Genomic DNA, 10,421 nt, shown 5'->3' on the forward strand with positions numbered 1-10,421 from the left:
ATGGCTAATTCTTGCAAGCCTCATCTTTAAACCAAGTACCTAGAGCTCTTTTACAAACTAACTTTAGCAATAACACCCAAGGTTAGAGAGGATATCCCACATTTACAACGTACATGGACCACACACAAATACACAAATAAGGTGCAAACAAAATCTTAAAGGCCCAATTTCCAAATATCTCCCTTTTACCAAATAAAACTAATGCAAAGGTAGTAGAGTTTATGGATCCATTATTGGCTATTTTCCTCCAGAATCTAATGAATATTATTATCAAGCAGTTGGGGGTGAGGGGAGATTGCCCAGTCCTGGAGAACTCAGCCAAAGAGCTGCATGTGGACACTGAGTTGTCATTTCCCTTTTTTCAACTAGAGCGTGGCTGGTTTTATGCAAAGATACCAAAAGCTAGAGCAACAACTAAAGGAGCTCAGAGTACCTCTGTGAGCACGAATTCATTCCTCCCTGAAAGTCGGGTCTTCACCAATTGAACCAAATGGCTTCTGTTTTTTTAATTTTTATTTATTTATGATAGTCACAGAGAGAGAGAGAGAGAGAGAGAGAGAGAGAGAGAGAGAGAGAGAGAGACAGAGAGAGGCAGAGACATAGGCAGAGGGAGAAGCAGGCTCCATGCACCGGGAGCCCGACGTGGGATTCGATCCCGGGTGTCCAAGATCGCGCCCTGGGCCAAAGGCAGGCGCTAAACAGCTGCGCCACCCAGGGATCCCCCCAAATGGCTTCTTATTAACCTCTTCTCTTATTTTTCTTTTAAAGATTTTTTAAATTTTATTTTATTTTTTAAAGATTTATTTATTTATTTAATCATGAGAGACAGAGAGAGAGAGAGAGGCAGAGACACAGGCAGAGGGAGAAGCAGGCTCCATGCAGGGAGCCCAACGTGGGACTCGATCCCGGGTCTCCAGGATCACACCCCAGGCTGCAGGCGGCGCTAAACCGCTGCGCCACCAGGGCTGCCCTTAACTTTTATTTTATAGAAAGAAAGCGACGCGAGGGACAGGGGAGAGAGCACCTCAAGCAAACTCTGCCTCCCGGGAGGGGGACAGTCAGGGATATTTAAGGGCAGAGGAAAGAGTTTGGTAAAAAAGTTGCAGCTGTGCTTAGTATTCCCACTAACCCTCTGGTTGGCTACTGGTTCCATTTCCACGGGCACTTGAGTGTTTTGCCTGGATGCTGGAGAACTAACTGTTGGGGAGCTTGGGGTTCTGTGCAACACATTATAATTCTTCCTATTTAAAATGCCAAGTGTTGGTGAGGACCCGGAGGAAGTGTAAGTCTTACCCACTGCGGGTGGAAGCGCAGAATGATGCGGCCCCTCTGGAAAAGTCCATCCACTTCTTTAAAAATTAAACATAGGCCATGGCCCACGCTCGGGGTGCGGCCCAAAAGGAGGGTGTCCATGAACAGACTCGCACACGAATGTTCATCACGAGTAATCTGTAATAGCCAAGTGCCCGCCAACGGCCGAGTGGGTGAGACTGTGGGTATGCTCGTCCCATAGAGACACTATTCAGGAAAAGGGACCGGACTGTCCACGAGCACAACGTGAACGGGTTTCATCGGAATGGGGCCGGCTGCCAGCAGCCAGAACAAGAAAAGAGTACACACTGATGACAGCATCCATAGAACTCTCTAGAAAATGCCAACTCTGGAGACAGACCTTGGCTCCATAGTTGCGCGGGACCGGGGCACCTGGGGCACCTGTGGGCACCTGTGGGCGGGAGAGATTGCAAGAGCGCTCCGGGGCTGAGGGCATGTACCCCTACCCTGCCTGTGGAGGCCGTTTCACAGGCACAGCTGCGTAAAACCACCAGATGTTACACTTGAAATCCGTGCAGTCGATTGACAATCACACCTGGAGACAACTTCTATTAAAAATAGGAAATAACTTCTGGGCATTTTCACATAGAAACCTCGGATGGTATGAACGAGATCTTCACTTCCAACGTGCAGCGGGAAATGCCCGCGAGTGGAAGCCAGAGCTGGTGCCCTGGCCGCGCGCGGGGTGCACAGGCCCCAGTGGGGGGTGGGAGGGCCGGCCCTGGGCACCAACGGTCGGCACCCCCTCAGCTCCTAAAGGCGCTGGACTCAGCTGGCTGGAAGTGAAGACTGCAAACTAATCCACTCATTCCAGCCAGATCCTGGTTCTGGGGTCCGCATTCTAGGCTTAGCTAGATGGGTTGTGGAAGGCCCCTGGTTCCCCCCAAACCTTGGGGGGCTACTCTAACAAACGTGCGGGCTGCGGCGAACCAATCCCCCACTGGCTGCACGTTCTCCCAGCACAGGGCCCCCGCAGGTGCTTATTCTGAACTCTGCGACTCCTGCAGGTGCCCCGGTTCTAAACAGCATCAGCACCAGGCTCCCCTCTTAGGCCTTCTGTAGCCTCACGCCTCCTGGCGTCTCCGGCCCGCAGAGAATCTGAGCAAGTCCCCGCGGGCCCCAGCCCATCTGCAACAGGCCCCCCAAAGTGGCCATGGCCTCTGCGCCCCGACTCGGCAGCGCCTCCCCGCCCCCCCCCCTCCCCGCCTCTCGCCTCCCGGGACGCGCGCGGTTCCCGAGTCATGCCCGGGCGGCGGCTGCGGCGGCTGCGATGCGCACGGTCGGCCACCAGATGGCGCCCGCGGCGGCCTCCGAGCTCCGCCCCGCCCCCCGTGCACCTGCCGCCCCCCAGGTGCATCTCTCACCGCGCGGGGAGACCGGTCTGAGCCCCGGCGCCGGAGCCGATCTGCAAGGGCCAATCTGCGCGCTCCCCTCCCACCGCGGACTCCCGGCGACTGCAAACCCCGGGTTCGGGGCCGCTGCGGGCATCCCCTCTCCGCAGGGACCGATCCAGAGATTCTAGTTTAAACATTTGTGAGGAAACCAACTCGTTCCTCCCTTATTTGCATAAATGTTTTCCACTTTGGCTGTTCTTGTGAATCACCTGGGGGGCTTGAAAAATCCCGATAGCCCGGGAGTCCTGGAACTTCCCTCCCCCTTCGCTGATCAAAGCAAGTCACAGAGCCACATGGAACTTCAGCGTGCCCGGGAGGAACAGAAATCTTTGGTGGCCAACGCAAACTTCACAGCCTTCAAGGTGCCTGGGACGCTCTGTCGGTTAAGCTTCTGCCTTCAGCCCAGGTCATGATCCCAGAGTCCTGGGGCGGAGGCCGACCTGGGCTCCCGGCTCAGGGAGGAGGGGGGGTCTGCTTCTCCCTCTCCCTCTCCCTGCCACTCCCCCTCCTCTTGCTGTGCTCTCTCGCTCAAGTAAATAAAATCTAAAACACACACACACACACACACACACACAAATATCACAGCCCAAGAGAAACAGAAAACTAGTAAAAAAAGAAAAGGAACCAAAGATGATGGCACAATGATTTTATAGATAAATTCTCTTTAATTTAAATGATACTGTCTAAAGACCAGATTATCCTAAATTATTTTCAAGTGCAAGCTCCCTTATCTCTCTCTCGAAGTTAGCATTATCTTAAAATCTGATTAAGAATCATAGAATAAAATTACATTATGCATGAAGCTCAAACGTGCAGGTGCGTGTAAGAACTGCAGTGAAGTTATTAGCAAGCTGACTCTAGACATGTAGTAAAGGAGTAATAACAGCAAACACTTTTGGTAGTACTTACTGTCAGGCACTGTTCTAAATGCTTTGCAATATTCACTAATCTTTACAACAACCTACTATTTAGGTGTTACTATTCCTAGTCCACTTTTATAGATGAAGAAATACATGGATTCTTGTTATATTCCTTGCATTAGGGCTGAGATGAAAAAAGTACAGAGAAGGTGAATGGAGAATGGCACCTCAAAGGTGAGAAAGCTTGCTGCACGTCTTGTCCTGGCCTTCGGGAAATGTGGACATGTGGGCACCGCTGTCAGTCTGAGGAAGAGGCATAGCAATATATATATCGCACGAGATGACCGCTAATGTAGTAATCTCTTTGTTTTCGTTGAGCCGAGGTTCATATATTTAGGTACTGCTAGAGTCTGAGTCACACCAGCCAAGCTGATTTGAGGGAACAGGAGACTGTACGGCACAGGTAAAGGCTGCCCCTAAGCTCCCCATGTACTCAGTCCTACCTTTTCTTCTGAACCCTGCAAAGCTGCTCTTAGATTTTTGTCTGTAGATATAGAGACCTCTGGTGCCCTCAGACTCTGAAGACTGGATCACATTTCAGAAACATCCATCTCCTTCCATCTGGCCAAGTCTGTGCCTACCATGTCACTAATTTCTTGAATCTTAACTTCTTTCAAGCACCCCCGCCCCCAGGAGTCTGGACAGAAATGTCAGTGAGGTAGCACTGGGGCCAGAGTTGTAGGAGGTGGGGAGGCGGGTCATGAATCGATTTCCTTGTTCTTCTTTCAGGGGTTGATTGTTAGGCCTGCTCTTCTTAGGTGTGTGAGGGACAGCCACGCCCTGTTCCAAGAGCCCAGTGTTTTACATAGAGATTTGTTTTTGTTTTTGTTTTTAAGACTTTATTTATTTATTTATTTATTTATTTATTTATTTATTTATTTATTATTTGTTTGTTTGTCTGTTTATTTGACAGAGAGAGCACAAGCAGGGGGAGCAGCAGACTGAAGGAGGAGGAGAAGCAGGCTCCCCATTGAGCAAGAAGCCCAATGTGGGATTTGATCCCAGGACCCTGAGATCCCAGGACCTGAGCCCACAGCAGATGCTTAACCGACTGAGCCACCCAGGCATCCCTGAAGAGGTTTTATGAAGCAATCTCTCTCCCATCTCTCTGATTCCCTCAATGGGCAAGATTCTGAAGGTCCCACATTCTTCAGTCTAGCTGAGACCCTCTCCTGAAAATATTAGGACAAGACAAAGGAGAAAGAAGATGGGTTCTCCAATCCTTCCTGTGAAGGTCAGGGAAGCCCAATTATTAAGGCAATAACCTGAGGTACCTGTGACATGCTAAGCACTCTTTAAGGTGTTGGTTAATGTGATGAACAAAATATATTCCTTGACTTCATTGTACTTACATTCTTGAGGGAATGGGTCCAGGCAATAAACAAATACATAGGAGAGGCCCGTCAAAGAAGGTGGAGCAAGAGCACTGCTTGATACTTGGGGTTTGGAGGAGTCCTCTGGAGGGATGACACACAGGTGCCAGAAGGTGGTAGGGGAGTGGGCCACACAGATACCTGGGGCATGAGTATTTCAGACAAAGGGAACAGCAAGGACAAGAGTCCAGAGATGGATTGCTCATGGGGTGTTTGAAGGAAATTGTATGTAACTAATTCAGGCTTAACAGAAACATGGAACATGAAGGTAGTGGTGTCAGGCTGTGGGAATCCTGGCGGCTGGATAATCGTCATCTGTGCTGCTGACTAGATCTTCTCTCCCAGGCCAGGCTCTCCTGAACAACCTGGCACCCCAGTTCTCCGTCTTTACCAAGAGGTTAGCCAGTAATTGTCTATTATTCCAATAACCTAAATAGATCCATCATAAATTTTTTGAAACCAACAGAACAGTGTTTCTGAAATGCTAATTTTTAAGAACAACAGCTAGTATCTCGATGGGCTTGCTTCCAGGAGCATGGTTTGCACAGAAGTTCTGTCCTGGGATGAGAGAATCAGATGAAAAAGTCCTCTGAGCCAAGAGAAGAGATTTGGAATCTTCATCCTTGTCCTTGAAACCCCAAAATAACCTCAGGGTGTCCTGGTTTGATATTTACTCTGGAAGTTTATTTGACATTTATCTAAATTTCCTCCTTTCATGTTCAAGTTAGTCATGATATTTGAAGGACAGCAGTAACAGGACAGCTTGAAAATATCTCCTTAATCCCACAATCATGTGATCAAATGCCCATTTTACTGAAGGCACTTAGCAGGGTTCAGTTAGACAAACTTGTTTATTTGGGGGAAAGGCAGCACGAATAACTATAGTAAATAACAGGGGAGAGGCCATGTATAGAAAAAGGGGCTGGGAAACTGCTTTTCTTAAGAATCAGATGATAAATATTTTAGGCTTTGCAGGCCAAGAGGCAAAATCGAAGACATTATGTAAGTACTAATATAATAATACAGAAGGCACATGTTCACATTTTTGGGTGAAATATAAAAATCAAAAAATAAAAAAAAAATAAAAAAAGAAATATAAAAATCTATGGAGTACAATTTATTTTTAATATAGGTCTATTAGAAGAATGGAATGGGGGGCAGATAACATTTTGCTTAATTGAGGTTGAAATTTAGTGTTCTTAATATATTCTTGGCTCATGGGCTATACAAAAAATAGGCAGCAGGAAGGATTTGGCCTTATGGGCCATGGTTTGCCAACCACTGGTATAGAAAGTATGGTTTCAATGTTTAAAGTAGTTCTGAGGTTCTGGCTAACATTATACAGAAGGAAGAGAGAAAAAAAGGGAGAGAGAGCAAGAGATATGTTAGGATTTGTAAAAATACATTGACATTATTTGCAGATAATATGACCATACACCTATAAAACCAACAGAATCCATAAAGTATTAGAAGTGACTTTATTGTAACTAATAAAAATGTCATCAGGGTTGTTAAAGAGATCAGTATTCAAAAGTCAGTAACATTACTCTATAACCATAAAAACTTGTGATAATAACTAATGGTTACAAAAATAAAGAAAAAACAAAACAGACAGCCAAAGTATTCAGAATCAACAGCCAAGAATACACAAGAAGATTACTAAGGAGAAGACTTTAAAACTCTAAGAAAGGACGTAGAAGATGATCTGAATAAATTTACAGACTTGGGGCTCACTTTGTTTTGGCCCACTGGGCCGTGTCAGTCCTCTGACCTTCAAAACCTGCGTTGTTTTAAGCCACTAAACCTGTGGCTATTTGTTACAGCAAAACAGAAAATCAATCCGGGACCCCTTTCTCCTGTCCAACTGGAAGACAAAATAGAGTTTCCTCACTGTATTTTGATGCACAGTTTCTTTGCATGTATTTTTAACTCCTGGAAGGAAACGTGGCACAGATGATCTACTGAGTAATCCTGCTTTGTACTTGTCTGCATTTATATTGTTCTCTGGGCTCTTTGCAGCAGATTTATTTCTCCTCCTTAATTCAATTTGTTTTCAGACCCTAAGAAGGTGTTAAGTGGGCAGTGAGATGATAGTAGGCTCATAAGAAACTAATAAAAAAACAACTTAGAATTTAAATATCATGGTGGAGAATCCCTGGAGGGACATGGCTGTGAGCTCGGCCCTCCAGTTCCTGAACAAAGTTACCAAGAAGCAGTAGCGTAGCTTCTGGTGGTGGCGGATTCCACCCTCCTTCATATATGATTCCTGATTCCATTAGATATTCTAGAAAATTTTTAAATAGGTTTGAAAACTTGATGTCTTTCTCTCTGTGTGTCTTTTCGGTGAAATAATCTGGGTCTACAGCAGCAAGATGATGGAATAGGTGGTCCGAGCCTTCATACCCTAACAAAAACACCTATTTTAGCAACCACTCATGGGAAAGAATATGTTCATGGGAGTTGGGAACTACAACCGGGAGGTTCCAGCATGCAGGTGGAGCAAAATAATCCATGACTAGAAGCCCTGAAGAAATTAAAATGAATAGTTTCACTTCACCTGTCTCATCCCTCACCCCACATGGCACAGCACTGGCATCTCTAGGAGCTCATTAGAAAGCAGAATCTCAGTGAGGGTCACTGTCTCTTTACCTCAAAGTGAAGTGGTTGTAAGTGGCGGCTGTAAAGTGGAAGTATAGTCTTAGGAGGACATAACGCTGTGCTGTAAAAGGTTGCAAGCCGGCTGGCAAAGAAGAAGGCTTTAAGGGCCCACTCCAAACAAGCAAATCCATTGTTTCAGATTGGCTCAAATCAGCCTTCTTTAAATTAAAAAAAGGAGATAGGGTGGGCCACACATAAGTGCCAGTCAGGAAAACCCAGCGTTTCCAAGCTTAAATCTATGCCTAAATAAGATTTTGGGGATCTCGTTATCTATGCAGGAGAAGTCAAGAGCCAAATACAACAGAAGCCTACTAAGTCTTTGAAGAATTTGCATTGCCAAAAAAAAAAATATATATATAATCTGGCCTGTAGCAAAAGCATGTGACTCTTTAATCCTCAAATAATTTCTCCAAGCTTTCACAAGCAGAACGTGGGTATGGCTGGGGGATACAGTGGACAAGAAAGAACTTCCCAGAGCCAGGGGCCACAGAGGACAGTGAGCATAAGACCATGTTTCATTCTCTTTGCCTTTACTTATCATAACTCAGCTTAACCACATGGATAAGGACGATGTCCTAGGGCTGAAGACACAAGTTAGGAAGAACAGAATTGCCAGCCAACTTGGAATGCTCACTTCAGATTGTTCATGGGAGAACAAAATTAATTCTGTCTTCATTAAACCATACTGGATTATGGTACGGTCTTTTTTTTTTTTGAACAGTAGGCAAGCTGAATAAACTAATGAAATGTCCCTACCTGAGATATTTATCCTTCCCCACTGCATTGGTTCCTCCAGTGGACTGGAGAAAATGGCAATTCCATCCTCCTAGTTGCTCAAGCCACATTCCTTGGAAGCATCCTGTGTCCTAGTCCCTAAGGAGGCACAGCATTAAACCAGACCCTGCATTTGTGATTTATCTTGGTGCCTCCCAGAATTCTAGGCAGCGCATGCACGGAGTGGATCTGGGTTCTAATCCTAAAATAGGGTAATACTCTTCAACCAAAGATCACCAGGAACATACTTGGAGTTGAACAACCTAGGTTTATTATTGCAGGGAGGAAGAACATGCGCCATGGGGAACCATGAGTGTCTCAGCAAGAGTGTTAGGAAGAGCCCACTACAGGATTTGGGAGGACCTGGGGAAGCTCTAGATTGGATACTGTCAGAAAGTAGGGGCAAGACTGGTAGCTTATCTTAGTAAATCTTATCTATAAGGAGTGGAGATGAGCATGAGGATAAAGGAGTAGAATTCACTCATTTTAGCAGAGAGAGGGGCACGTTTGCAGATTGCGCAATGACCTTGTTTTTATGATCTCGGAGTGACCTTGTCTGATGTTGATGTTTTATGAGATTGTTTATGTCTAACATAACCATCATGGTCTAGCTGTGAGGATCAATCCAGCCTGTGACAAAATTGAAGCCTAGTGGTGGGAGTCAGGCTGGTTCCAGAATAGCAGGGGCTGTCGTTTGTTGTGTGGGTTTTTTTTTTTTCCTTCTCAAATGGATGATGGTATCTCCTTTGTAGGCCTCAAGCAGACAGCTTCTTCCTGTGACCCCATTGGCCATTGTGACCCTTGCTCCCAACCCTGTGTGAGTGACCCAGCTCTGTACTCAGAATCCAGAGGAAAGGGCTGCTCTGGCCTATTTGCCTACATTGTTCCTTTCTTTCCCTTTCCTTCCTTTTCCTTAATTTTCCTTCCCTTTCCAGAAAGACTGCTCTGCTTCTGATCTACAGGCATCTTCACTCCTTGATTTACAGTATTCTTAACATTTATTGATTCATTGGCATAAACTGTCTGGGTTGGAGGGTAGGTTCCAGTGGGAGCTCAAGCTGCCATCTTGACCTGAGAACAGCAGAGGGTCTTTTTGTGCCTTCCTCTTGGCTGACATGTGGCACTACCCAGCCATCTCCCGTAATCATTGTGGCGCTCCTTGCATTGTTATTATTGGCAATGTCTTAAGGATTCTGAAGGGTACGTTAAGCCATGCCCATCTGGGTGTCAGCTGTTCTATCCCTGACAGTGCAAACATTTAAAAGTGAGAGGTCCTAGATTTTCCTTGAGTTCTGGTATCAGGGAGATGGCTACTCCATTTTGGTAGATTTGTTAAATCGCTGTGTTGTACACCTGAAACTAATGTAACATTGTCAACTATATCTTCAATTTTTAAAAAAAATTAGCATGACTGGTTGACATTCTACATACCCTTTTGTCATATTTCAGGCAACCAGACCAGGTGCTTAAGGCTGAGCAATAAGTCTGAACCTAACTTATTCTTCTGACCCGGAGGTAGAGTAAGATGTGGGGAGTTGAATCACATGCCTATAAAGCCTTCCCTCATTAATCTTATGTCCATAATGATGGAGTCATTCTTTTTGTAGGATAACCCAACACTCATATGTAACTTGAACACTCTTGTAAAAGGATTGTAAGTGGAGGAAGATCTTTCATTTTCTTTTCCCCAAAGCCAGTAAGCTCCCCAAAGAAGAAGGTAATAGTATTTGCCTCCTTGATGCCTCCTAACTGTACTAAGTACAGATTGCTCATACTTAACGGAATTTTACTCATTATGTTCGCAGTGGATAACAGCAGTGATTGAAGAATCTCCCCTAAGTGTAGGGAAGGACACTGACCATCTCACAGGATGAATGACATAAAAGAGCTGAAATATGGGGACGTGTCCTGAAACACGTTGAGCTGGTACCAGGCTCAGAAGCACCTCTCGGCACTCCATTGAAAAAGAT

This window comes from Canis lupus, chromosome 11, assembly GCF_003254725.2.
Source record: "Canis lupus dingo isolate Sandy chromosome 11, ASM325472v2, whole genome shotgun sequence".
NCBI lineage: Eukaryota > Metazoa > Chordata > Mammalia > Carnivora > Canidae > Canis > Canis lupus.